The sequence below is a fragment of the Macaca fascicularis genome, chromosome 3 (genome assembly GCF_037993035.2).
Source record: "Macaca fascicularis isolate 582-1 chromosome 3, T2T-MFA8v1.1".
NCBI classification, from domain to species: Eukaryota; Metazoa; Chordata; class Mammalia; order Primates; family Cercopithecidae; genus Macaca; species Macaca fascicularis.
Window position 1 is genome coordinate 153204688 of NC_088377.1, and position 22007 is coordinate 153226694.

The window sequence follows — 22007 nt, forward strand, 5'->3', positions numbered from 1 at the left end:
CCACAGCTGGAGTTCCCTGGGGCAGATGGCTTAGATCTCTTACTACCATACCTTTGGTCTCCTCCTGTTACATGCCTTACCTTTGTGGGTTTGTCTAGTTTCTATGATGTAGATGCACTGTCTGGCATGGTCATTGTTTTCTAATTTTCAAGTCTGAATTTCTAATTTTCAAGTCTGAATCAGTCCAATTTATAAAGTGATTTTTTTTTTTTTGGCCTGATCTTCTTTGCCCTTACCTGCAGAGCAAAATCAATAGACAAAGTGAAAGTTCATCTGTGTGTATACCTATGGCCAAATAGGACTACTGTGGAAATTTTGGCTATTTCATTCACATCACCTACCAACTGAGAAGCAATTGATCATACTTGTTTTGCTATTTCAACCACCTTAATGATGAAATTGGACCGACCCCTTCTTATTTAGTCCTTCTGTAGGTAAACTGGCGTGGGGCTGGAAACTGTTAATTCAGCTGTGTGCATTAGACAATGCTCCCTACTCAGTTCTTCAGGTAGAGTCACACTGATAACTTATACTAATTCATATTACAAGATGGAGACCAAAGTATCAGTTGCTAGGACTTCAACCCAATAAAAATACTGAATAAAATCAAGAACCATGAACTTATCTGCATTGTATTTTTACTATTCCTAATCAATATGCACACATTTAGTAATGCTTTTATATTGGCATTATTGGAAATGAGGTAATGTACATAAATGAATTTCCCTGATAATTTTGCCTTCCCCTTTCAGTGGCATGAAAAAAATTAACTACTTTTGGATGGCAGTTTCAAAAACAAATCACATAAATTTAAAGCAATAAAAAAACCCTAATCTAAATACAGCACACCCTTGGCATTTTTAAAGATTTTCCTGAGGTCTTTGCCTGCCCTCAAGATTGAAGCTACAGGAATGTTTGTACAGATGCCTGACTTTCTCATGGGTTATATTGATCACAAATTTTAACTTTCACTAACGTTGTGTCCTCATATAATAGAGATCGCAAAGAAGTACAACTCATAGCATGGTATGAGTCATGTCATATGTGATTCTGAATGCAACAGTGTGGAGGTGAGGTGAAGAGCACAGGCCCTGGACCCAGTTGCTGGGATCAGATCCTGACTTTTCTCTTTAACAGCTTAGGGACGTTGGGCAAGTTTACCGACTTTTTCTTGCCTCCCTCTCATTTGTGAAATAGGGATAATAACAAAACTTACCTCAAGGCATTATTGACTTTGTTTTGTGTGTGTGTGTCTTTTTTTTTTTTTTTTTTTTTTTTGAGATAGAGTTTTGCTCTTTTTGCCTAGGCTGGAGTGCAATGGCACAATCTCGGCTCACTGCAACCTTCACCTCCAGGGTTCAAGAGATTCTCCTACTTCAGCCTCCCAAGTAGCTAGGATTACAGGCATGCACCACCATGCCCAGCTAATATTTTTGTATTTTTAGTAGAGATGGGGTTTCACCATGTTGGTCAGCTGGTCTCGAACTCCAGATACCAGGTAATCGACCCACCTTGGTCTCCCAAAGTGCTGGGATTACGGGCGTGAGCCACTGCGCCTGGCTTTTGCTTTGCTTTTTTTTTTTTTTTTTGAGACAAGAGCCTCACTCCGTTGCCCAGGTTGGAGTGCAGTGGCACGATCTCAGCCCACTGAAACCTCCACTTCCCAGATTCAAGTGATTCTTGTGCCTCAGCCTCCCCAGTAACTGGGATTATAGGCATGTGCTACCACACCCAGCTAATTTTTGCATTTTTAGTAGAGACAGGATTTCACCATGTTGGGCAGGCTGGTCTTGAACTCCTGACCTCAAGTGATCCACCCACCTTGGCCTCTCAATGTACTGGGATTACAGGCATGAACCACCACACCTGGCCAACACAGTAAGTTTTATTGGCACATTACTTGGCACAGTGATTGCTAAATAAATGTTAGATTTAAATTAATTATAATTATAGAGAACAAAATATTGGACTTGAGATAATTCTGCCTAGAGATGGGTGGGAGGTTCATATGCTAGCAAGGTGACTTGAAATTCATAGAATTCAAGTTTGTGTCTTAGCTAACTTTCAATTTTTATCACAAACTTTTAGGGACATGATCAGTAAATCAAAATTATTTTCAAACCCAGTAATGTTAGAACTCTATTGTAATCACAATATTTCTCTCCCAAACATCTCACTTGTAAAAAAAAAAAATAAATAAATAAAAAGGCCAAAGATTCAATATGCAGTTCCCAAGATATAACATTGATTTGTGGTCAAATAATATAGGCTAAGCCACTTAAACATTTTAAATTTGCTCGCACATAGTGACACAATTTTTTTTTTTTTAATGAACAGAAAGAATCGTTTAACATGTTTCATCTCTTTGATATTTTTACCTAAAATCATCCATCACTTCTCAGTAAATCCTTCACTAGAAATATCAAAACCATCCCAATGGAGTTAAAACGGGCCCAGAGGCTGAGAAATTTGCTGTATGAGAAAATATAATCTAGGGAGCTCTAAGGTCTGAGTTGGTATGATTTTATATAGCAAAGCCAATTACAGGCATAACTGCTCTCTACTTACTGAGACCTAATTTAAACTAACATCATTTCAAATAATATTCCTTAAGAACTAAATCCTTTGCTTCTTAGGTAAGAAAAACTCTTTTGACTTCAAAGGGAGTTTTGCCTACCTTAGAAAGCAGCTTATGTTTCTAGTCACATTACCCTTACATGATCTCCTTTTTCTCTACACTTTTTAGTCCCTTGATGTCTGAAAACTCTGATGGATATTAGTGGTGCAACTTCCACACTAGTTTGCATTAGTGTCTCTCCCCTTTGCTTCAACTGCTTAAGTAGCTTTTAAGAAAAATTATGTTGGCATGCTCCCGAGAAATTGCACATTGTAATAGATATAGTTATCTTAAAAATATATCACTATAGATTTAAAATACTAGGGAGTGTGTTTTATAAGACAGTATATGGTCCATAGCACTGGCATGATGAACAGATGCATATATTGTTTTTGCTCTGCTGCACTAGGAAAGCACTTTTTAGTTGCACGTATGGGTCACGTAAAAAAGTAGAGAAGCTATACCAAAGAACTTCAGCAATTATTTAATATTTTTAAAAATTCATGACATACAGCCTATTAGCTCTTTCAGTTCCTTTCCAGTGAAAATGCTTGACCAGTCTTCCTTACCTTTCTGAAGCATGAGCAGAAATCAGGTTTTCTCTCTTGGCAAGTCAAGGCTAATTTCACTCAATAGATTTATGCAAATTGATATTTCAGATGAAGATGTCTCAAGGAAAGGTCAAGAGAAGGTCCCAAATGGGATTTGGTTTCAAAGGGCAAATAAGAACTCGAGACTCATTTGTTTTCATCAATATTTTGCTATACCCACAATACACATGTCATAATCAAATTCAGCCTGAACAGAGAAGCCTAACCATAGTGGTGGTCCCTGGCTCTAGAGTTGAGATACATTCTTATAACATGCTCTGTTCCCCTCTTTGCCTTCAATCATTATTGCATTTCACTTTGGGGAAGTATGAATGCCAAGCTCAGTTGTTGGAGTTGTGTTCTTAATTAATTGCGATTATGTAATTATAACTAAGATTTTGGCAGCAGTGGCTAGCAGAGACTTATTAATGATGATCAATTATGACCGGGTGGACTTTTTGACAGCTGATTTTTACCTGACAGTATGTGTAAAGGTTTTAATTAGATAAGTAGAGCTAACAAGCTGACCTCACCATCTGCTGTCATTTCTCTTCCTGGGTAGATCATTCCATTCATTGCATAGGAATGAGTCCTCTTCATTGCAGCCCCCTTTCATTTGCTCAGGACAGAACTTACAGTTCATCTGTCAGTATGGCCAGTGGTTGAGTACCTATTTATAGTCCACGATAGCACCATGACCGGAAAACAGTTTTCCAAAACCAGTTGCTGAGAATCTAAACAATCCCATTCTTACTCCAAACCAAAGAAAGAAAATTAGGCCCCTTTCTCTTTTGTCCAGTCAATAATGGCTTCCCATCAAGGAAGTCTAGAGCCTGAAATGCTTGCTTTGCTGTCATGATTGTTGGCAGCAATAGTGACATGGTGTGATAATTTCAGTGACCCAAGTAAACACAAGCAGAGGAGTGGAGCTGCTGTGCCTGGCTCAGGTCCCCTTCAGGACTGAAGCATTGGTTGCTGGCAGTGTGGGCACAAATAATTCACAGATGTGTCCTCATTCCCACCCATACCCCCAATATTTATCCTTAGCTCACTCTGGGCTATATCACCCGAGCTGTAGCCTGAGCCCCAGCAGTTGTCATCTAATGATTGGTCAATGCAGGGGTAGAAAGGCCTGACCCCTTGTCTCAAACTGAGACAACTGTGAGAGGCCAACTGTGCTCCAAGCTGGCTGCGGGATCACTGAGGCTTCTTTGGCAAGGACATCTCAATTCACCTTTTCTCTCTTCCTACTCTTTTTTCCCCTCATCCCTCACAGTGCTGTTTGTGAGTTCCCCAAGAACCATCCTGCAAGCAAATCTCTTTCTCAGAGTCTGTTTCGTGGACACCCGAGCTACAACATAGTCATGACACAGCTTTCTTGCAAACAAAGATTGTACTGATTTTTGTGTCTTAAAACTGATTTCACACTTCTATGTGTCTTTTCTATGAGTAAGGGAGAGACTGTGGCTTTATCCTGCACTTCATTATGGATACAGTATAGGAAAGGCTACATCTCATTGGAAGTATTCACACCCACTTTGCCAGTGTGTATGGTGATATCAGACATACCTAAAACGCTCATGTATTCAGTCAAGGGCTTCAGGGCACGAATTGACTTAACAATGCTTGCTGTCCATATCTTGTCTAGTTTGATGGAGCATTCTTCTATTTCCTTCCCCTACAGTGGTTATCTGTAACTGCTGGCTATTCTCAGAAGCTATAGGTTTATCCCCCAAATTACTTTGTGTACCGTAAGAGTTTGTTTGGGGCAAGCTAAAATTGAGATGCTTATAAGACATTCAACTAGGCCGGGTGCAGTGGCTCACGCCTGTAATCCCAGCACTTTGGGAGGCTGCGGAGGGTGGATCATCTGAAGTCAGGAGTTCGAGACCAGCCTGGCCAACATGGTGAAACCCCATCTCTACTAAAAATACAAAAATTAGCCAGGCGTGGTGGCCGGCACCTGTAATCCCAGCTATTCGGGAGGCTGAGGCAGGAGAAGGGTGTGAACCCGGGAGGTGGAGCTTGCAGTGAGCCAAGATTGCGCCACTGCACTCCAGCCTGGGGGACAGAGCATGACTCCATCTCAAAAAAAAAAAAAAAAAAAAAAAAACCTCACCTAGAAGTATCAATTGGGATGCTTGATAATGAAATTTTGAACTCAGAAGAAATACTGTTAGCATAAAATTGCTGTAAGAAACCACAAGAGTAGGATGAGATCATCTAGGGAGAGAAAAGAGAATTTAGGGTAAGGTTGAATAAACGAAACTTAGGGGCCTGGGAGAAGATATAGAACATACAAAGGAGACTGAGAAGGAACAGCCAGAGAGAGAACTAGGACAGTATGCTCTCCTGGGAGCCAGGATGCTTCAAGAAGGATGGGGTTGTCAACTGTGTGATTTTTCCTTTTCAATGATGGCTTTATTGAGATCTAACTCACATACCACAAAGTTTACCCTTTTGAAGTGTAGAATGTAAAGACTTGTGCATCTAATTTCAGAACATTCGCATTTGACAAACATCCTCCTTTGTCAAAATAGAAACTCTGTACTCATTAGCAGTCATTTCCCCATTCTCCCTCTCCCCAGCCCCTGGCATTCTCTACTTTCTGTCTCTATGGATTTGTCTCTTCTGGATATCCCATATAAATGAAGTCATACAATACGTAGTCCTGTGTGGCTGGCTTCTTTCATTTACATTTTCAAGATTTACCATATTGTAGCATTACCAGTACTTCATTTCTCTTTTATTGCCAAATAATATTCTGTTACATAGATATACCACATTTTGCTTATTATTCATCAGTCAGTGAACATTTGAGTTGTTTCTGCTTTGGGCTGTTATAAATGCTGCTATGACCGCATATGTATATGTTTTTGTGTGGGGTGTTTTTCATCTCTCTTGAGTATGTACCTGGGAGTGGAATTACTGAGCAATATGGTAACTCTGTCTAACCATTTGAGACTCTTTCCCAAAATGGCTTCACTATTTTACATTTTTACTACCAGCTATATATGAGAGTTCCAATTTCTCCACATGTTCACCAACACTTGTTATTGTCTGTCTTTTTGATTATGGCTATCCTAGTTGTTGTGAAGTGGTAACTCATTGTGGTTTTGATTTGTACATCCCTGAGGACTAATGATGATGGACATCTTTTCATGTGCTTAGTGGCCATTTGTGTATTTTTTTTGGAGAGATGTTCATTGAAATCCTTTGCTGATTTTTCAATTGGGTTGTCTTTTACTGTTTAGATGTAAGAGTTCTTTATACAATCTAGACTCAAGTCCCTAGCCAGAGATATGATTTGCAAATATTTTTCTGTCATTTGGCTTGTCTTTTTACTTGCTTAGTGGTGTGCTTTGAAGCACAAAAGTTCTTAATTTTGGTGATGGGCAACTTATCTATTTTTAATTTTGTTGCTGTGCTTCTGGTGTCATGGTCAAGTTTGCTTTGAATTCTGCAAGACTGGGTAAAGTGCAGACAGAAACAAACACAAATTTGGTGATGGAAGTAACTTATGATCTGGAAGAAGATTTATACAATTTTGGGGTTGAACTCCTAATGCGGTGAATCATGAGGGCCTAAGGAGAACACATAAGTCAACTCTTGGACCTGAGGTACATGGAGTCTAAGAGAAAACACAGCCTCCATTGGAATGGGCTGCAACTTGCATGGGAAGCATTCATAGGGGATGTGAGCTTTTAGGTAAGACAAAGAATATTCAGAAAAGAGGTTAAAGACAGAATAGTTTAGTGATCAGTGTTTGGGAGTCAGAGAAGGTACAGGGAAGGGTTGGGGAGCTGGTGTATGACAGATTGGGTCACTTCGATGGAAGGGAATACATTCTTTTATATATATACACACACATATATATACACATATATATGTGTATATATACACACACACATATATATATGTATATATATACACTTTAAATTCTGGGATACATGTGCAGAATGTGCAGGTTTGTTACATAGGTATACATGTGCCATGGTGGTTTGCTGCACCCATCAATCTGTCATCTACATTAGATATTTCTCCTAATGCTATCATTCCCCTTGACCCCCACCCCCGCATGACAGGCTCCATTGTATGATGTTCCCCTCCCTGTGTCCATGTGTTCTCATTGTTCAACTCCCACTTATGAGTGAGAACACGCAGTGTTTGGTTTTCTGTTCCTGTGATACTTTGCTGAGAATGATGGTTTCCAGGTTCATACATGTCCTAGCAAAGGACATGAACTCATTCTTTCTTATGGCTGCATAGCATTCCATGGTGTGTATGTGCCGCATTTTCTTTATGCAGCCTATCATTGATGGGGATTTGGGTTCGTTCCAGGCCTTTGCTATTACAAACAGTGCTGCAATAAACACATGTGTGCACGTATCTTTGTAGCAGAATGATTTATGATCCTTTGGGTATATACCCAGTAAGGGGATTGCTGGGTCAAATGGTATTTCTGATTCTAGATCCTTGAAGAATTGCCACATTTTCTTCCGCAATGGTTGAACTACTTTACAGTCCCACCAACAGTGTAAAAGTGTTCCTATTTCTCCACTTCCTCTGTAGCATCTGTTGTTTCTTGACTTTTTAATGATCGCCTTTCTAAATGGCATGAGATGGTATCTCATTGTGGTTTTGATGTGCATTTCTCTAATGACCAGTGATGATCTTTTTTCCATATGTTCGTTGCTCACATAAATGTCTTTTGAGAAGTGTCTGTTCATATCCTTCGCCCACTTTTTGATGGGGTTGTTTTTTTCTTGTAAATTTGTTTAAGCTCCTTATAGATTCTGGATATTAGCCCTTTGTTAGATGGATAAATTGTAAAATTTTTCTCCAATTCTGTAAGTTACCTGTTCACTCTGACGATAATTTCTTTTGCTGTGCAGAAGCTCTTTAGTTTAGTTAGATCCCTTTTGTCAATTTTGGCTTTTGTTGCCATTGCTTTTGGTGTTTTAGTCATGAAGTCTTTGCCCATGGACATGCCCATGTCCTGAATGGTATTGCCTAGGTTTTCTTCTAGGGTTTTTATGGTTTTAGGTCTTACGTTTAAGTCTTTAGTCCATCTTGGGTTAATTTTTGTGTAAGGTGTAAGGAAGGGGTCCAGTTTCAGTTTTCTGCATATGGTTAGCCAGTTTTCTGAACTCCATTGATTAAATAGGGAATCATTTCCCCATTGTTTGTTTTTGTCAGGTTTGTCAAAGATCAGATGGTTGTAGATGTGTGGTATTATTTCTGAAGCCTCTGTTCTGTGCCATTGGTCTATATATCTGTTTTGGTACCAGTACCAAGCTGTTTTTGTTACTGTAGCCTTGTAGTATAGTTTGAAGTCAGGTAGCATGATGCCTTCAGCTTTGTTCTTTTTGCTTGGGATTATCTTGGCTATATGGGCTCTTTTTTGCTTCCATATAAAATTTGAAGTAGTTTTTTCTAATTTGGTGAAGAAAGTTAATGGTAGCTTGATGGGAATAGCATTGAATCTATAAATTACTTTGAGCAGTATGGCCATTTTCACGATATTGATTCTTCCTATCCATGAGCATGGAATGCTTTTCCATTTGTTTGTGTCCCTTCTTATTTCCATGAGCAGTGTTTTGTAGTTCCCCTTGAAGAGGTCCTTCACATCCCTTGTAAGTTGTATTCCTAGGTATTTTATTCCCTTTGTGGCAATTGTAAATGGGAGTTCACTCATGATTTGGCTGTCTTTTATTGGTGTATAGGAATGCTTGTGATTTTTGCACATTGATTTTGTATCCTGAGACTTTGCTGAAGTTGCTTATCAGCTTGAGTTTTTGGGCTGAGATGAAGTTTTCTAAATATATAATCATGTCATCTGCAAACAGAGACAATTTGACTTCCTCTCTTCCGATCTGAATACGGTTTATTTCTTTCTCTTTCCTGATTGCCCTCGCCGGAACTTCCAATGCTATGTTGAATAGGAGTGGTGAGAGAGGGCGTCTTTGTCTTGTGCCAGTTTTCAAAGGGAATGCTTCCAGCTTTTGACCATTCAGTATAATATTGGCTGTGGGTTTGTCATAAATAGCTCTTATTATTTTCAGATACATTCCATCAATACCTAGTTTATTGAGTGTTTTCAGCAAGAAGGGTGTTGAATTTTATCAAAGGCCTTTTCTGCATCTATTGAGATAATTATGTGGTTTTTGTCTTTGGTTCTGTTTATGTGATGCATTATGTTTCTTGATTTGTGTATGTTGAACCAGCCTTGCATCCCAGGGATGAAGCTGACTAGATCATGGTAGATAAGCTTTTCGATGTGCTGCTGGATTCAGTTTGCCAGTATTTTATTGAGGATTTTTGCATCGATGTTCTTCAGGGATATTGGCCCGAAATTTTTTTTTTTTTTTTTTTTTTTTTTTTTTTTTTTATTGTCTCTGCCAGGTTTTGGTATCAGGATGATGTTGGCCTCATAAAATGAGTTAGGGAGGAGTTCTCATTTTTCTGTTGTTTTGGAATAGTTTCAGAAGGAACAGTACCAGCTCCTCTTTGAACCTCTGGTAGAATTCAGCTGGGAAACCTTCTGGTCCTGGGCTTTTTCAGGTTGGTGAGCTATTACTGCCTCAATTTCAGAACTTGTTATTGGTCTATTCAGGGATTCTACTTCTTCTTGGTTTAGTCTTAGGAGGGTGAATGTGTCCAGGAATTTATTCATTTCTTCTAGATTTTCCAGTTTATTTGCATAGAGCTGTTTGTAGTATTCTCTTGTAGTTTGTATTTCTGTGGGATCAGTGATGAAATCCCCTTTATCATTTTTTATTGCGTCTATTTGATTCTTCTCTCTTTTCTTCATTAGTCTGGCTAGCGGTCTATTTTGATAATCTTTTCAGAAAACCAGGTCCCGGATTATTTCTTTTTTTTCTTTTGCAACATCAAAAGTTTATTTATAACAGTGGGCTGAATGCCATCCTGAGAATTCATCTCTTAAAATTGTGGCCTATGCATTTCAGTTCATGCCAACTAACCAACTTTGAATATAACATTGTACTTTTCCTTCTAACTCTCCATTTATTTAGGTCTTTGTTGACTTAAAAAATTATCAATAGTGCAGCAAAGAGTGAAAGGCTCTGTGTTAGACCTGACAACTGTATTACTTGGCTGTCACTTACTGGTCTCTTAGGCTCTAGTTCACTCTACCTAGTTCCTGTTGATCATGGTTGGCAAGGTAATCTTTCTTGAAAACAATTTCTTTCACATTGGTTTTTAGTTTTATCCATTGTCTTTCAATCAAATCTGAACATTTTAGCTTGTATTTCAAGTTCTCTTCACCCCATCATCAGGCTTCTCCATGCCTATTCAGCATAATTCACTTCATCTTGCTGTCCTTTGGCTTCTCTCTGTAAGTAGTTAGTCTGACCCAGGAGATCTTTTCAAACCTCTTCCATCTTCATTTGTACTGGGGCTTTGCGAAAGACAGGTGAGGTGATGGGCCACATCCTCTGGTGCCTGACTTTCTTCCACCTTTTCTCAACAGTCTGTATTGTACATGTACTTACTGCAGTAACAACAGTCGTAGTAATGATATCTTTTATTACTGAGTTCCTACCACGTAAAGCACTAAATTATTTTGTATGTATCATCTCTGCTAAAACAATAGCATGATTTAGGTAAATATGGGTATTATTATCTCCGTTTTACAAACAAAATATTGAGACCCAAAGGATTAAGAAACGTACCCAAAGTCATACAGTTAGTCGATATCAGAGCCAGGATTTAACCAGTTGGTACAACTCTAGAATTTTTTTATCTTAACCATTATACTTTTTCTGGCAAATGACTGTGTGATGTGATTACAAACATGTAAAAGGTCCAGTGCCTGTACCCCAAAGTTGACTGTTTAATTTGGTAGATTAGACATGCACACAACTAACTTTTTTATAGGTCAGTGTGTGACAAGTACTGGAAAAATGGGCCTAAGTTGCAGTGTGGATCTAGAACTGGGAGAAGGCTTCCCAGAAGCTCTGATACTTTAGTCTTGGAAAAATAGGTTCCATTTTCATGGGTATCTAAACTATTCAAATTTACATGTTAGTTTATTCTGGCTTGCATTGTTTATTTCATTTTCTTTTTGTTGGCTTTCTTCTCAATTAGAGAAGTTCTTTTTATTATTATTATTATTTTTTTTTATTATACTTTAAGTTCTAGGGTACATGTGCACAACTTGCAGGTTTATTACATATGTATACATGTGCCATGTTGGTGTGCTGCACCCATTAACTCGTCATTTACATTAGGTATATCTCCTAATGCTATCCCTCCCCTCTTCCCCCTCTCCACAACAGGCCTTGGTGTGTGATGTTCCCCTTCCTGTGTCCAATTGATCTCATTGTTCAATTCCCACCTATGAGTGAGAACATGCAGCGTTTGGTTTTCTGTTCTTGAGATAGTTTGCTGAGAATGATGGTTTCCAGCTGCATCCATGTACCTGCAAAGGACACTAACTCATCCTTTTTTATGGCTTCATAGTATTCCATGGTGTATATGTGCCACATTTTCTTAACCCAGTCTGTCACTGATGGACATTTGGGTTGATTCCAAGTCTTTGCTATTGTCAATAGTGCCACAATAAACATACATGTGCATTTGTCTTTATAGCAGCATGATTTATAATCCTTTGGGTATATACCCAGTAATGGGATGGCTGGGTCAAATGGTATTTCTAGTTCTAGATCCTTGAGGAATCGCCACACTGTTTTCCACAGTAGTTGAACTAGTTTATAGTCCCACCAACAATGTAAAAGTGTTCCTATTTCTCCACCTCCTCTCCAGGACCTGTTGTTTCCTGACTTTTTAATGATTGCCATTCTAACTGGTGTGAGATGGTATCTCATTGTGGTTTTGATTTGCATTTCTCTGATGGCGAGTGATGATGAGCTTTTTTCATGTGTCTGTTGGCTGTATAAATGTCTTCTTTTGAGAAGTGTCTGTTCATATCCTTTGCCCACTTTTTGATGGGGTTGTTTTTTTCTTGTAAATTTGTTTGAGTTCTTTGTAGGTTCTGGATATTAGCCCTTTGTCAGATGAGTAGATTGCAAAAATGTTCTCCCATTCTGTAGGTTGCCTGTTCACTCTGATGGTAGTTTCTTTTGCCATGCAGAAGCTTTAGTTTAATTAGATCCCATTTGTCAATTTTGGCTTTTGTTGCCATTGCTTTTAGGTGCTTTGGACATGAAGTCCTTGCCCATGCCTATGTCCTGAATGGTATTACCTAGGTTTTCTTCTAGGGTTTTTATGGTATTAGGTCTAACATTTAAGTCTCTAATCCATCTTGAATTAATTTTCATATAAGGAGTAAGGAAAGGATCCAGTTTCAGCTTTCTACTTATGGCTAGCCAATTTTCCCAGCACCATTTATTAAATAGGGAATCCTTTCTCCATTTCTTGTTTTTGTCAGGGTTGTCAAAGATCAGATGGCTGTAGATGTGTGGTATTATTTCTGAGGGCTCTGTTCTGTTCGATTGGTCTAGATCTCTGTTTTGGTACCAGTACCATGCTGTTTTGGTTACTGTAGCCTTGTAGTATAGTTTGAAGTCATGTAGTTTAAAGTAGTTTGAAGTCATATAGTTTGTAGTATGATGCCTCCAGCTTTGTTCTTTGGCTTAGGATTGTCTTGGCAATGTGGGCTCTCTTTTGGTTCCATATGAACTTTAAAGCAATTTTTTCCAATTCTGTGAAGAAAGTCATTGGTAGCTTAATGGGGATGGCATTGAATCTATAAATAACCTTGGGCAGTATGGCCATTTTCACAATATTGATTCTTCCTATCCATGAGTATGGTATGTTCTTCCATTTGTTTGTGTCCTCTTTTATTTCACTGAGCAGTGGTTTGTAGCTCTTCTTGAAGAGGTCCTTCACATCCCTTGTAAGTTGGATTCCTAGGTATTTTATTCTCTTTGAAGCAATTGTAAATGGGAGTTCATTCATGATTTGGCTCTCTGTTTATCTGTTATTTTGTATCCTAAGACTTTGCTGAAGTTGCTTATCAGCTTAAGGAGATTTTGGGCTGAGATGATGGGGTTTTCTAAATATACAATCATGTCATCTGCAAACAGGGACAATTTGACTTCTTCTTTTCCTAATTGAATACCCTTTATTTCTTTCCCTTGCCTGATTGCCCTGGCCAGAACTTCCAACACTATGCTGAATAGGAGTGGTAAGAGAGGGCATCCCTGTCTTGTGCCAGTTTTCAAAGGGAATGCTTCCAGTTTTTGCCCATTCAGTATGATATTGGCTGTGGGTTTGTCATAAATAGCTCTTATTATTTTGAGATACGTTCCATCAATACCGAATTTATTGAGAGTTTTTAGCATGAAGAGCTGTTGAATTTTGTCAAAGGCCTTTTCTGCATCTATTGAGATAATCATGTGGTTTTTGTCTTTGGTTCTGTTTATATGCTGGATTACATTTATTGATTTGCGTATGTTGAACCAGCCTTGCATCCCAGAGATGAAGCCCAGTTGATCATGGTGGATAAGCTTTTTGATGTGCTGCTGGATTTGGTTTGCCAGTATTTTATTGAGGATTTTTGCATCGATGTTCATCAGGGATATTGGTCTAAAATTCTGGGGTTTTTTGTTGTGTCTCTGCCAGGTTTTGGTATCAGGATGATGTTGGCCTCATAAAACGAGTTAGGGAGGATTCTCTCTTTTTCTATTCACTGGAAAAGTTTCAGAAAGAATGGTACCAGCTCCTCCTTGTACCTCTGGTAGAATTCAGCTGTGAATCTGTCTGGTCCTGGACTTCTTTTGGTTGGTAGGCTATTAATTATTTCCTCAATTTCAGAGCCTGCTATTGGTCTATTCAGTGATTCAACTTCTTCCTGGTTTAGTCTTGGGAGAGTGTATGTGTCCAGGAATTTATCCAGTTCTTCTAGGTTTTCTAGTTTATTTGTGTAGAGGTGTTTATCGTATTCTCTGCTGGTAGTTTCTATTTCTGTGGGGTCGGTGGTGATATCCCTTTTATCATTTTTTATTGTGTCTATTTGATTATTCTCTCTTTTCTTCTTTATTAGTCTTGCTAGAGGTCTATCAATTTTGTTGATCTTTTCAAAAAACCAGCTTCTGGATTCATTGATTTTTTTGAAGGGTTTTTGTGTCCTATCTCCTTCAGTTCTGCTCTCACCTTAGTTATTTCTTGCCTTCTGCTAGCTTTTGAATGTGTTTGCTCTTGTTTCTCTGGTTCTTTTAATTGGGATGTTAGGGTGTCAATTTTAGATCTTTCCTGCTTTCTCTTGTGGGCATTTAGTGCTATAAATTTCCCTCTACACACTGCTTTAAATATGTCCCAGAGATTCTGGTATGTTGTATCTTTGTTCTCATTGGCTTCAAAGAACATCTTTCTGCCTTCATTTTGTTATGTAACCAGTAGTCATTCAGGAGCAGGTTGTTCAGTTTCCATGTAGTTGAGTGGTTTTGAGTGAGTTTCTTAGTCCTGAGTTCTAGTTTGATTGCACTGTGATCTGAGAAACTGTTTGTTATAATTTCTGTTCTTTTACATTTGCTGAGGAGTGCTTTACTTCCAACTATGTGGTCAATTTTGGAATAAGTTTGATGTGGTGCTGAGAAGAATGTATATTCTGTTGATTTGGGGTGGAAAGTTATGTAGATGTCTATTAGGTCTGCTTGGTGCAGAGTTTAGTTCAATTCCTGGATATCCTTGTTACCTTTCTGTCTCATTGATCTGTCCAATGTTGACAGTGGGGTGTAAAGTCTCCCATTATTATTGTATGGAGTGTAAGTCTCTTTGTAAGTCTCTAAGGACTTGCTTTATGAAGTCCTGTATTGGGTGCATCTATATTTAGGATAGTTAGCTCTTCTTGTTGAATTGATCCCTTTACCATTATGTAATGCCCTTCTTTCTCTTTTTTGATCTTTGTTGGTTTAAAGTCTGTTTTATGAGAGACTAGGATTGCAACCCCTGCCTTTTTTTGTTTTCCGTTTGCTTGGTAGATCTTCCTCCATCTCTTTTTTTTGAGCCTATGTGTGTCTCTGCATGTGAGATGGGTCTCCTGAATACAGCAAACTGATTGGTCTTGACTCTATCTAATTTGCCAGTCTGTGTCTTTTAATTGTACCATTTAGTCCATTTACATTTAAGGTTAATATTGTTATGTGTGAACTTGATCCTGTCATTATGATATTAGCTGATTATTTTGCTCATTAGTTGATGCAGTTTCTTCCTAGCATCGATGGTCTTTACATTTTGGCATGATTTTGCAATGGCTGGTACTGGTTGTTCCTTTCCATGTTTAGCACTTCTTTCAGGATCTCTTGTAGAGCAGGCCTGGTGGTGACAGAATCTCTAAGCATTTGCTTGTCTGTAAAGGATTTTATTTCTCCTTTGCTTATGAAGCTTAGTTTGGCTGGATATGAAATTCTGCATTGAAAATTCTTGTCTTTAAGAATGTTGAATATTGGCCCCCACTCTCTTCTGGCTTGTAGAGTTTCTGCTGAGAGATCTGCTGTTAGTCTAATGGGCTTCCCTTTGTTGGTAACCCGACCTTTCTCTCTGGCTGCCCTTAACATTTTTTCCTTCATTTCCAATTTGGTGAATCTGACAATTATGTGTCTTGGAGTTGCTCTTCTTGTGGAGTCTCTTTGTTGCATTCTCTGTATTTCCTGAATTTGAATGTTAGCCTGCCTTGTTAGGTTGAGGAAGTTCTCCTGGATAATATCCTGCAGAGTGTTTTCCAACTTGATTCCATTCTCCCCATCACTTTCAGGCACACCAATCCGACATAGATTTGGTCTTTTCACACAATCCCATATTTCTTGGGGGCTTTGTTCATTTCTTTTTATTCTTTTTTCTCTAAACTTCTCTTCTGGCTTCATTTCATTCATTTGATCTTAAATCACTGATACTCTTTCTTCCAGTTGATTGAGTTGGTTACTGAAGCTTGTGCATTTGTCACGTAGTTCTCATGTCATGGTTTTCATCTCTATCAGTTCATTTATGGATTTCTCTGCATTGGTTATTCTAGTTATCCATTCTTCCATTCTTTTTTCAAGGTTTTTAGTTTCTTCGCGCTGGGTATGTAGTTCCTCCTTTAGCTCTGAGAAGTTTGATGTACTGAAGTCTTCTTCTCTCAACTTGTCGAAGTCACTCTCTGTCCAGCTTTGTTCCATTGTTGGCGATGAGCTGCGTTCCTTTGGAGGAGGAGATGCACTCTGATTTTTTGAATTTCCAGCTTTTCTTCTCTGCTTTTTTCCCATCTTTGTGGTTTTACCTGCCTTTGGTCTTTGATGATGGTGATGTACTGATGGGATTTTGGTGTGGGTGTCCTTTCTGTTTGTTAGTTTTCCTTCTAACAGTCAGGACCCTCAGCTGCAGGTCTGTTGGAGTGTGCTTGAGGTCCACTCCAGACCCTGTTTGCCTGGGTATCAGCAGCGGAGGCTGCAGAAGATAGAATATTGCTGAACAGCAAGTGTTGCTGTCTGATTCTGGCTCTGGAAGCTTTGGAGGTGTACCTAGCCATGTGAGGTGTCAGTCTGCACCTAGTGGGGGATGTCTCCCAGTTAGGCTACTCAGGGGGTGAGGGACCCACTTGAGCATGCAGTCTGTCCATTCTCAGATCTCAACTTCCATGCTGGGAGAACCACTGCTCTCTCTTCAAACTGACAGACAGGGACATTTACATCTGCAGAGATTTCTGCTGCTTTTTTGTTTAGCTATGCCCTGTCCCCAGAGGTGGAGTCTACAGAGGCAGACAGGCCTCCTTGAACTGTGATGGGCTCCACCCAGTTCAAGCTTCCCGGTGGCTTTGTTTACCTACTTAAGCTTAAGTGATGTCGGGCGCCCCTCCCCCAGCCTTGCTGCCGCCTTGCAGTTAGATCTCAGACTGCTGTGCTGGCGATGAGGGAGGTTCCGTGGGCATGGGACCCTCTGGGTCAGGCATGGGATATAATCTCCTGGTGTGCTGTTTGCTAAGACCCTTGGTAAAGCACAGTATTAGGGTGGGAGTTACCCAATTTTCCAGGTTGTGTGTGTCTCAGTTTCCCTTGGCTAGGAAAAGGAATTCCCTTCCCCCTTGTGCTTCCCAGGTGAGGTGATGCCTCGCCTTGCTTCACCTCTCGCTGATTGGGCTGCACCCACAGACCAGCACCAACTGTCCGACATGCCCCAGTGAGATGAACCTGGTACCTCAGTTGAAAATGCAGAAATCACCCGTCTTCTGTGTCGCTCACACTGGGAGCTGGAGGCTGGAGCTGTTCCTATTCGGCCATCTTGGGCGCCCTCTCTTTTTTTTTGGTTTAGATGGAGTCTCGCTCTGTTTCTCAGGCTGGAGTGCAGTGGTGTGATCTCAGCTCACTGCAAGCTCCACCTCCCAAGTTCACGCCATTCACCTGCCTCAGCCTCCTGAGTAGTTGGGACTACAGGCACCTGCCACCACGCCTGGCTAATTTTTTGTATTTTTTAGTAGAGATAGGGTTTCACTGTGTTAGCCAGGATGGTCTACGATGTCCTGATCTCATGATCCACCTGCCTGGGCCTCCCAAAGTGCTGGGATTACAGGTTTGAGCCGCTGCACCCGGCCCTGGATTCATTAATTTTTTGAAGAGTTTTTGTGTCTCTGTCTCCTTCAGTTGTGCTCTCATCTTAGTTATTTCTTGACTTTTGCTAGCTTTTGAATGTGTTTGCTCTTGCTTCTCTAGTTCTTTTAATTGTGATGTTAGAGTGTCAATTTTAGATCTTTCCTGCTTTCTCTTGTGGGCATTTAGTGCTATAAATTTCCCTCTACACACTGCTTTAAATGTGTCCCAGAGATTCTGGTATGTTTTGTCTTTGTTCTCATTGGTTTCAAAGGATGTCTTTATTTCTGCCTTCATTTCATTATTTACCCATTAGTCATTCAGGGGTGGGTTATCCAGTTTCCATGTAGTTGTGTAGTTTTGAGTGAGTTTCTTAATCTTGCATTCTACTTTGATTGCACTGTGGTCTGAGAAACTGTTTGTTATGATTTCCATTCTTTTGCACTTGCTGAGGAGTGTTTTACTCCCAATTATGTGGTCAATTTTAGAATAAGTGTGATGTAGTGCTGAGAAGAATGTATATTCTGTTGATTTGGGGTGGAGAGCTCTGTAGGTGTCTATTAGGTCTGCTTGGTCCAGAGCTGAGTTCCAGTCCTGAATATCCTTGTTAATTTTCTGACTCGTTGATCTGTCTAATATTGACAATGGGGTGTTAAAGTCTCCCATTATTATTGTATGGGAGTCTAAGTCTCTTTGTAGGTCTCTAAGAACTTGCTTTATGAATCTGGGTGCTCCTGTATTTGGTGCATATATATTTAGGATAGTTAGTTCTTCTTGTTGAATTGATCCTTTTACCATTATGTAATGCCCTTCTTTGTCTTTTTTGGTCTTTGTTGGTTTAAAGTCTGTTTTATGAGAGACTAGGATTACAACCCCTGCTTTTTTTTTTTTCATTTAAATTTGCTTTGTAAATTTTCCTCCATCCCTTTATTTTGAGCCTACTTGTGTCTTTGCACATGAGATGGGTCTCCTGAATACAGCACACTAATGGGTCTTGATTTTTTATCCAGTGTGCCAGTCTGTGTCTTCTAATTGGGCATTTAGTCCATTTACATTTAAGGTTAATATTGTTAGGTGTGAATTTGATCCTGTCATTACCTAGATATTTTGCCCGTTAGTTGATGCAGTTTCTTTTTTTTTTTTTTTTTTTTTTTTTTTTTTTTGGAGACGGAGTCTTGCTCCGTAGCCCAGGCTGGAGTGCAGTGGCCAGATCTCAGCTCACTGCAAGCTCCGCCTCCCGGGTTTACGTTTCTTAATAGTGTTGATGGTCTTTACAATTTGGTATGTTTTTGCAGTGGCTGGTACCAGTTTTTCCTTTCCATATTTAGTGCTTCCTTCAGGAGCTCTTGTAGAGCAGGCCTGGTGGTGACAAAATCTCTAAGCATTTGCTTGTCTGTAAAGGATTTTATTTCTCCTTTGCTTATGAAACTTCGTTTGGCTGGATATGAAATTCTGGGTTGAAAATTCTTTAAGGATGTTGAATATTGGCCCCCACTCTCTTCTGGCTTATAGGGTTTCTGCTGAGAGATCCACTATTAGTCTGATGGGCTTCCCTTTGTGGGCAACCCGACCTTTCTCTCTGGCTGCCCTTAAGATTTTTTCCTTCATTTCAACCTTGGTGAATCTGACGATGATGTGTCTTGGAGTTGCTCTTCTCAAGGAGTATCTTTGTGGTGTTTTCTGTATTTCCTCAATTTGAATGTTGGTCTGTGTTGCTGGTTTGGGGAAGTTCTCCTGGGTAATATCCTGAAGAGGGTTTTCCAACTTGGTTCCATTCTCCCTGTCACTTTCAGGTACACCAGTCAAACGTTGGTTTGGTTCCATATTTCCTGGAGGCTTTCTTCATTCCTTTTCATTCTTTTCTCTCTAATCTTGTCTTCACACTTTATTTCATTAAGTTGATCTTCAATCTCTGTTATCCTTTCTTCCACTTGATTGATTTGGCTATTGATACTTGTATATGCTTCACGAAGTTCTCGTGCTGTGTTTTTCAGCTCTATTAGGTCATTTATGTTCTCTAAACTAGTTATTTTAGTTAGCAGTTCTGGTTTTTATCAAGGTTCTTAGCTTCCTTGCTTTGGGTTAGAACCTACTCTTTTATCTAGGAGAATTTTGTTATTACCCACTTTCTGAAGCCTACTTCTGTCAATTCGTCAAACTCATACTCTGTCCAGTTTTGTTCCCTTGCTGGCAAGGAATTGTGATCCTTCTGGAGGAGAAAATGTATTTTGATGTTCGGAATTTTCCTCAGTGTTTTTGTGCTGTTTTTTTCCTCATCTACCTTTGATCTTTGATGCTGATGACCTTTGGATGGGGTTTTTGCATGGGCATCTTTTTTGTTGATGTTGATGCTATTGCTTTCTGTTAGTTTTCCTTCTAACAGGCCCCTCTGCTTCAGGTCTGCTGGAGTTTGCTGGAGGTCCACTCCAGACCCTGTTTGCCTGGGTATCACCAACAGAAGCTGCAGAACAGCAAAGATTGCTGCCTACTCCTTCCTCTTGAAGCTTCGTCCCAGAGGGGCACCTGCCAGATGCCAGCCGGAGCTCTCCTGTATGAGGTGTCTGTTGACACCTGCTGGGAAGTGTTTCCCTGTCAGGAGGCATGGGGGTCAGGGACCCACTTGAGGCGGCTGTTTGTCCCTTATCAGAGCTCAATTGCTGTGCTGGGAGATCCACTGCTCTTTTCAGAGCTGGCAGGCAGGAAAGTTTACATCTGCTGAAGCTGTGCCCACAGCTGCCCCTTCCTCTAGGTGCTCTGTCCCAGGGAGATGGGAGTTTTATCTATAAGCCCCTGAATGGGGCTGCTGCCTTTCTTTCAGAGTTGTCCTCAGAGAGGAGGAATCTCGAGAGGCAGTCTGGCTACAGCGGCTTTGCCCTACTGCAGTGGGTTCTGCCCAGGTTGAACTTCCTGGGGACTTCATTTACACCGTGAGGGGAAAACCCCTACTCAAGCATCAGTAATTGCAGACTCCCCTCCCCCCACCAAGCTCCAGTGTCCCAGGTCGACTTCTCGCTGCCAGCATAGCAGTCTGAATTTCAAGCCAGTGGATCTTAGCTTTCTGGGCTCCATGGGGCTGGGATCTGTTGAGCTAGACCACTTGGCTCCCTGGCTTCAGCACCCTTTCCAGGGGAGTGAACAGTCTGTCTCGCTGGTGTTCCAGGTATCACTTGGGTACAAAAAAAGCCTCCTGGCAGCTAGCTTGGTGTCTGCCCAAAAGGCCACCCAGTTTTGTGCTTGAAACCCAGGGCCTTGGTGATGTAGGCACCCGAGGGAATCTCCTGGTCTGCGGGTTGCGACGATCATGGGAAAAGTGCAGAATCTGGGCTGGAGTGCACAGTACAGTCCCTAATGGCTTCCCTTGGCTGGGAGAGGGAATTCCCTGACCCCTTGCACTTCCTGGATGAGGCGACCCCCCACCCTGCTTCAGCTCACCCTCTGTGAGCTGCACCCACCGTCTAACCAGCCCCAAAGAGATGAGCCAGGTACCTCAGTTGGAAATGCAGAAATCACCCACCTTCTGCGTTGGTCTCACTTGGAGCTGCAGACCAGAGCTGGTCCTATCCAGCCATCTTGTGAAGACCCAGGAATACATTCTTATTGATCCTTTGTCTCTGCATCACTAGAACAAGAGTCAAAGTCCAGAGGTGATATAGCCAGCTAGAGAGACCTCTGACTGCCAAGAAGCAAAGAGAATCAAGGTCTAGCAATCTTGGCTTATAAGTGGGAGATTAAGCATCACCTTCCACCACACGACCTACAATGAAGACTTCCCTCAAATTGCAGTGGGGATTGGATTCTGGGTAATACCCTCTCCCCAAAACACAAAAATCTGCTACATACATGGTCAAATTTTTGTGTCTATTTTAAAAGACATTTTCAGATACAATTTTCTGTACTAGGCGAGAGAGATTCAACATCAAATCCACATATCTGATTTTCTATCACTTTTATTTATTTTTATTTTCTTGTTTCTTTTGAGACGAAGTCTCACTTTAATGCCCAGGTTGGAGTGCAGGGGTGCAACCGTGGCTTACTAAAAACCTTTGCCTCCCAGGTTCAAGCGATTCTCTTGTGTCAGCCTCCCGAGTAGTTGGGATTATAGGCGCCCACCACCATGCCCAGCTAATTTTTGTATTTTTGGTAGAAATGGGTTTCTACCATGTTGGCCAGGCTGGCCTTGAACTCCTCACCTCAAGCAATCCACCCACCTTGGCCTCCCAAAGTGCTAGGATTATAGGCATGAGACACTGT